Source organism: Triticum urartu, chromosome 3A (assembly GCF_056163025.1).
Source record: "Triticum urartu cultivar PI428250 chromosome 3A, HENAU_Tu73, whole genome shotgun sequence".
Classification (NCBI taxonomy): Eukaryota; Viridiplantae; Streptophyta; class Magnoliopsida; order Poales; family Poaceae; genus Triticum; species Triticum urartu.
In genome coordinates, this window is record NC_141875.1 from 210590968 (window position 1) to 210597520 (window position 6553).

The 6553-nt window shown below is 46.6% G+C and overlaps 1 long non-coding RNA gene across 2 annotated transcripts; it reads right to left on the reverse strand.

Moving 5' to 3' along the window:
* Nucleotides 1–3708: 3708 nt before the first annotated feature.
* On the reverse strand, nucleotides 3709–6014 carry LOC125543568 (uncharacterized). 2 transcript variants are annotated; one of them, XR_007298573.2, is made up of 3 exons: nucleotides 5677–5959; nucleotides 4442–4679; nucleotides 3709–4360 (listed from the first exon to the last, which is right to left on the reverse strand). It is a non-coding gene; the product is annotated as an uncharacterized LOC125543568 (long non-coding RNA). The 2 variants fall into 2 exon arrangements; XR_007298572.2 differs by having other exon boundaries at nucleotides 3764–4679; nucleotides 5677–6014.
* Nucleotides 6015–6553: the final 539 nt, after the last annotated feature.

Genomic DNA, 6553 nt, shown 5'->3' on the forward strand with positions numbered 1-6553 from the left:
GACGGACTAGTCAATATCGGTGAACATCTTCATGTTGATCGTATCTTCTATACGACTCATGCTCGACCTTTCGGTCTCTTGTGTTCCGAGGCCATGTCTGTACATGCTAGGCTTGTCAAGTTAACCTAAGTGTTTCGCATGTGTTCCGAGGCCATGTCTGTACATGCTAGGCTCGTCAACACCCGTTGTATTCGAACGTAAGAATCTATCACACCCGATCATCACGTGGTGCTTCGAAACGACGAACTTTCGCAACGGTGCACAGTTAGGGGGAACACCTTCTTGAAATTTTAGTGAGGGATCATCTTATTTACTACCGTCGTTCTAAGCAAATAAGATGCAATAACATGATAAACATCACATGCAATCAAATAATAGTGACATGATATGGCCAATATCATATAGCTCCTTTGATCTCCATCTTGGGGCTCCATGATCATCTTGTCACCGGCATGACACCATGATCTCCATCATCGTGTCTCCATGAAGTTGCTCGCCAACTATTACTTCTACTACTATGGCTACCGGTTACCAATAAAGTAAAGTAATTACATGGCGTTGTTCAATGACACGCAGGTTATACAATAAATAAAGACAACTCCTATGGCTCCTGCCGGTTGTCATACTCATCGACATGCAAGTCATGATTCCTATTACAAGAACATGATCAATCTCATACATCACATATATCATTCATCACATCCTTTTGGCCATATCACATCACATAGCATACCCTGCAAAAACAAGTTAGACGTCCTCTAATTGTTGTTTGCTTGTTTTACGTGGCTGCTATGGGTTTCTAGCAAGAACGTTTCTTACCTACGCAAAACCACAACGTGATATGACAATTGCTATTTACCCTTCATAAGGACCCTTTTCATCGAATCCGTTCCGACTAAAGTGGGAGAGACAGACACCCGCTAGCCACCTTATGCAACTAGTGCATGTCAGTCGGTGGAACCAGTCTCACGTAAGAGTACGTGTAAGGTCGGTCCGGGCCGCTTCATCCCACGATGCCGCCGAATCAAGATTGGACTAGTAACGGTAAGCATATTGAACAAAATCAACGCCCACAACTACTTTGTGTTCTATTCGTGCATAGAAACTACGCATAGACCTAGCTCATGATGCCACTGTTGGGGAACGTAGCAATAATTCAAAATTTTCCTACGTGTCACCAAGATCAATCTATGGAGTCATCTAGCAACGAGGGAGGAGTGGATCTACATACCCTTGTAGATCGCGCGCGGAAGCGTTCAAGAGAACGGGGTTGATGGAGTCGTACTCGTCGTGATCCAAATCACCGATGATCCTAGCGCCGAACGGACGGCACCTCCGCGTTCAACACACGTACGGAGCAGCGATGTCTCCTCCTTCTTGATCCAGCAAGGGGGAGGAGAGGTTGATGGAGATCCAGCAGCACGATGGCGTGGTGGTGGAAGTAGCGGGATTCCAACAGGGCTTCGCCAAGCGCTGCGGGAGGAGGGAGATGTGTCATGGGAGGGAGAGGGAGGCGCCAGGGCTTAGGTGTTGCTGCCCTCCCTTCCCCCCACTATATATAGGGCCAAGGGAGAGGGGGGGGCAGCCTTGGCCCTTCCTCCAAGGAAGGGTGCGGCCAGGGAGGAGTCCCACCTCCCCAAGGCACCTAGGAGGTGCCTTCCCCCTTTAGGACTCTTCCCCCATACAGGCCAAGGCGCACACCTCTACAGCCCATGTGGCCCCCCGGGGTAGGTGGCCCCACCCGGTGGACCCCCGGGACCCTTCCGGTGGTCCCGGTACAATACCGGTGACCCCGAAACTTGTCCCGATGGCCGAAATAGCACTTCCTATATATAATTCTTTACCTCCAGACCATTCCAGAACTCCCCGTGACGTCTGGGATCTCATCCGGGACTCCGAACAACTTTAGGGTTACCGCATACTAATATCTCTATAACCCTAGCGTCACCGAACCTTAAGTGTGTAGACCCTACGGGTTCGGGAGACATGCAGACATGACCGAGATGACTCTCCGGTCAATAACCAACAGCGGGATCTGGATACCCATGTTGGCTCCCACATGTTCCACGATGATCTCATCGGATGAACCACGATGTCAAGGACTTAATCAATCCCGTATACAATTCCCTTTGTCTAGCGGTACGATACTTGCCCGAGATTCGATCATCGGTATCCCGATACCTTGTTCAATCTCGTTACCGGCAAGTCTCTTTACTCGTTCCGTAACACATCATCCCGTGATCAACTCCTTGATCACATTGTGCACATTATGATGATGTCCTACCGAGTGGGCCCAGAGATACCTCTCCGTTTACACGGAGTGACAAATCCCAGTCTCGATTCGTGCCAACCCAACAGACACTTTCGGAGATACCTGTAGTGTACCTTTATAGCCACCCAGTTACGTTGTGACGTTTGGCACACCCAAAGCACTCCTACGGTATCCGGGAGTTGCACAATCTCACGGTCTAAGGAAATGATACTTGACATTAGAAAAGCTTTAGCATACGAACTACATGATCTTGTGCTAGGCTTAGGATTGGGTCTTGTCCATCACATCATTCTCCTAATGATGTGATCCCGTTATCAATGACATCCAATGTCCATGGTTAGGAAACCGTAACCATCTATTGATCAACGAGCTAGTCAACTAGAGGCTTACTAGGGACATGGTGTTGTCTATGTATCCACACATGTATCTGAGTTTCCTATCAATACAATTCTAGCATGGTTAATAAACGATTATCATGAACAAGGAAATATAATAATAATCAATTTATTATTGCCTCTAGGGCATATTTCCAACAGATGCCATGCCGTGCTTTGATTGATATGCTAAATTATGCCACGATTGAGATGATATGCTATGTTATGCTATTGTCATGTTAGAAGCATGTTTTGATATGCCATGTTATTGCCATGTTAGTATATGCTATGATGTTGTTCATGCTTAGTAGATCTATATCATGCCATGTTTAGTAATTGATATGAGATAGGTTGTTGCATGCGCTTGGTTCTTGCTTTGTCATCTTTTTGTTTGGATGCTATGTATTTGGTTGTCTTGCAAGTACATTCAATGTACTAACCTGGCATGTCATGCCAGTTTGTAGGTCGTGCCTGGATTGTTTGCTTGTTCTGTCGTGCTAGGCCGTAATCTTGCTAGTCCTGTGAGTTGTGGAGCCCAGCCAGAGTTGATGAGCCGCCAAACCAAGACTTTCGCCGCCTTTTAAATAGCCTTAGGGCTATGCCAGATAATTGTATTCATCAATGATGTAATCATATATACATGTGTCTGATGAATATTCTTGTACCTGGAATGTTGTATCATAGACCTATCGTGCATCAGGTGTTATCCTGGGCGGACGTGCGAAGGCCCCCTGCTCCATGCAGATCGGGGTGCCACAGCGCGTACAACATTCTCTTATCAATTCACAGTAGTGCAAGTTCAATTATCTCAACACTGGCACAAATTGAGTTTACTGAAACATTCAGTATCAATTGACACCAGGACAATTTTAGCTTACCCAAAAAAATCAGTTAACTTTGAACAACATGACAGATTCAGATAACAATTGACACCATGAAAAATTCACTAAACTTTTAACACGAGGGCAGATTCAATGGGGATGACATAGGGTAAGGGGCCCAGGTTACTACGGACAAATGGGATGGCCAACCCTCCTTTCAGTAATAAGATGACTAGAAAAATAATTTTTACAGGGCACAACCACTCGATTAAGCTTAAATTCTGCAGAAACACACCTTAAATCAACCATAAGCAGTCACGGTACTTAAATTCTGTAGACAGACACCTTAAACGAACCATAAGGAGTTCACAAAAGACACACAACTTAAATCATCTTGGTCTACGCATTGACAAGGCAAACCTTCTCGCAAGCACGACACAAGTACTACCAGCCTAAGTTAACATGACAAAGGCTCACTTATCCGACGTAAAGAAGTTTACATCGCCACACAGTGTGTATGTCACCTCAATTCCCGCCTCATTGTAGATGTTTACCTTCATGAGCTCAGGGTGTACAACCTCAAATTCAACCACGCATCCAAGCTTGAGTCCATGGAACTTGGCAAAGGCACACCACAACGCACCCAACTCCAGCATTCCATCTTCTTGCTTCAACTCAACACGCCAACCACAGCCCGTGCTCGTCTCCAGATTGATAAACCTAGGCAAGCTCAGATTGCTGGCCTGTAAAAGAGAGGCTGCACTGTTGGGTAATACCAAACGGGATTTGCACCGCTTGTCCTGCATGATTCTGACAAAACGCTTTGGCCTCTTCTCATAGTGGAAGTGACCGATGCTAGCATAATGCTTTTTCAGTTCAGACGCCGACTTGCCCTGTTAATGACAACTACGTACAGCTTACATCATTTCGTAAATGAAAGTTGTCATTGTAAAAACAAGATGAACATAGCTTACGGGGTCTGTCAGCAGAGGATACAGAAGCACATGCAGGTGCTGAGACTGTACTAACTGCTGGCACTGTAGAGTGCATTTAGCAAGTTCAGATAAGCATGAAAGTTGCTTCAGGGTAGGGGGTTGAATGACATACAATAACATGATAAAACATAACATACTGCTTTTTTACAGCAAGAAGCCTTAGTTCAGCATCCACAGCCGGTGGTAAGCAGGACGGTCCACTGGTTGACTGCAGTGCCTGAATTGCATTAACTAAGTCAATAAACCACCATACAAAATGATGTCAAGAAAATGATAAAACAAAGTACATAATTCATCTACATAAACATAAAATGTTGCAACATTGTAATTGCTAAGCCATGGCTATCATAGGAAATTCAGATACGCCCTTTCCCATTCGCTTCCCTTTCTTCCGCTTCTGCTTTCGCTTCTTCATCTTGCCATTTTCTCTGCCGGCATACGGCCAAAAACGCAATATGGGTTGAGCATTATCTGCTCACTGCCAGAGCTATTGGAGTCATCCTCGGCATCCTCCAAATCCTCCTCTCTAGGAGGAAGGCCAACGAGTGAACGAACTGCTAGAGTTTGCTCGCGTGCCAGTGCACCTACCATTCTCGCTTGGCACTTCACAAAGATGCGCGTGCGTAGGGCATGGACAGTATTGTCCTCCGGGACCTTGTCGGCAGCTACAGCAAATTTTGCCATGGCACGATGCCGTTTGCTGAATGACCAATCTAAGGACCAATTAACTAATACAATTCAAAACTAGGTGTGCCATAAAATTGGTCAATAAGCAACCTAGGGAGAGAATGATGTGTACAACAGTGTGAATAACCCATGTATGCCATCCAAACAAACAGATGAATCTGCTAACTGCATGTGGGAATAAATCAAATAACGCATGACAACATGTTCAAATACGAGCAAACTGCTTTGGTAGATCTACATAACTGAACCAAACTGCAATTGGGGCCGTATCAAATCCAAACTACAATCACGGATTTTATTACTACTGGTTTAGGATGCCTTCTGCGCATTAGAAAACCTAATACGATATAAAGTATTTACGAATCCGGACTTTTTGAACCAACGCATCAATCTAGAATGTCACACAAACCTAGGATTCAATCAGTAATGCTACATGCATAAATCAAATCTTGTAACCACCCACAAACGATAGATCCTACAGATTTGAAATCAACCAACAGTACAAATGTTGCCATGGGATTACTTACATCAGACGAAGGATTGTTGGATCCTCCCTCAATGGGTTTGCCACCAACAGGCTGCTTTCCCAATCTTCGCACAAACTTGCCGCTCCAGTTCTTCCATGTACTGATCAACCATCGCCTTCCTAGGCTTATAAGCCATCAAGAACAATTCCTACATGGCGGAGGCGCATGCAGGTGGCGGGGCCGACACCGGCGAAGATGAGGACGAGCGACAGCGGGGAAGAGGAGGACAGGCGGCGGGGAAGAGGATGACGAGGGGCGGCGGGGGAGAAATGACAGATGGTTTCACCGGGGTTGGGCAACTAAATAGGACGCTTCCAATGCCATAGTGGACCCACACAGCAGTCACACATTAATGGCGGTCTGGAGTGTCTGACTTTTTAAGCACCTAGCAAGGTATTTTTAAATTTTGGCATAAACGCCTAGTTACTAGGCGCCGCCGCGTGCACCTATGGCCCACAACGACCGAGCCGCGCCCACCTAACATGCTAGATTATCTGCCTTACGTACCGCGCCGAATGGCCGAGCGTATCGTGGGAGCACATTAGACTATCCGATATGTTAGCCAGATGCAGCTACCACACCCAGCGGTACTCGGACATATCAGACAGTCTGACCCAGCGATAACATGATCATGCTCACAAGTCCGGCTCATCGAGCCTGGTCGCGCCTTCGGGCTAGGCGCGTTTGACGGCTGACACGCTGGCGGCCGGTCATCATTGTCGGCCAATGGCGCCTCGGCGGGGGGCGCGGCGACGTGCAAGTGTGGTGCCTTGTGGTCCGACGCGAATGTGGGGGGTCACGCGATGAAATAAGTTTTTTTGGGGGAGGGGGTCAGTTGGCAAAATAAGGTGGCCCAGGGGTCATTTAGTAAAAATTA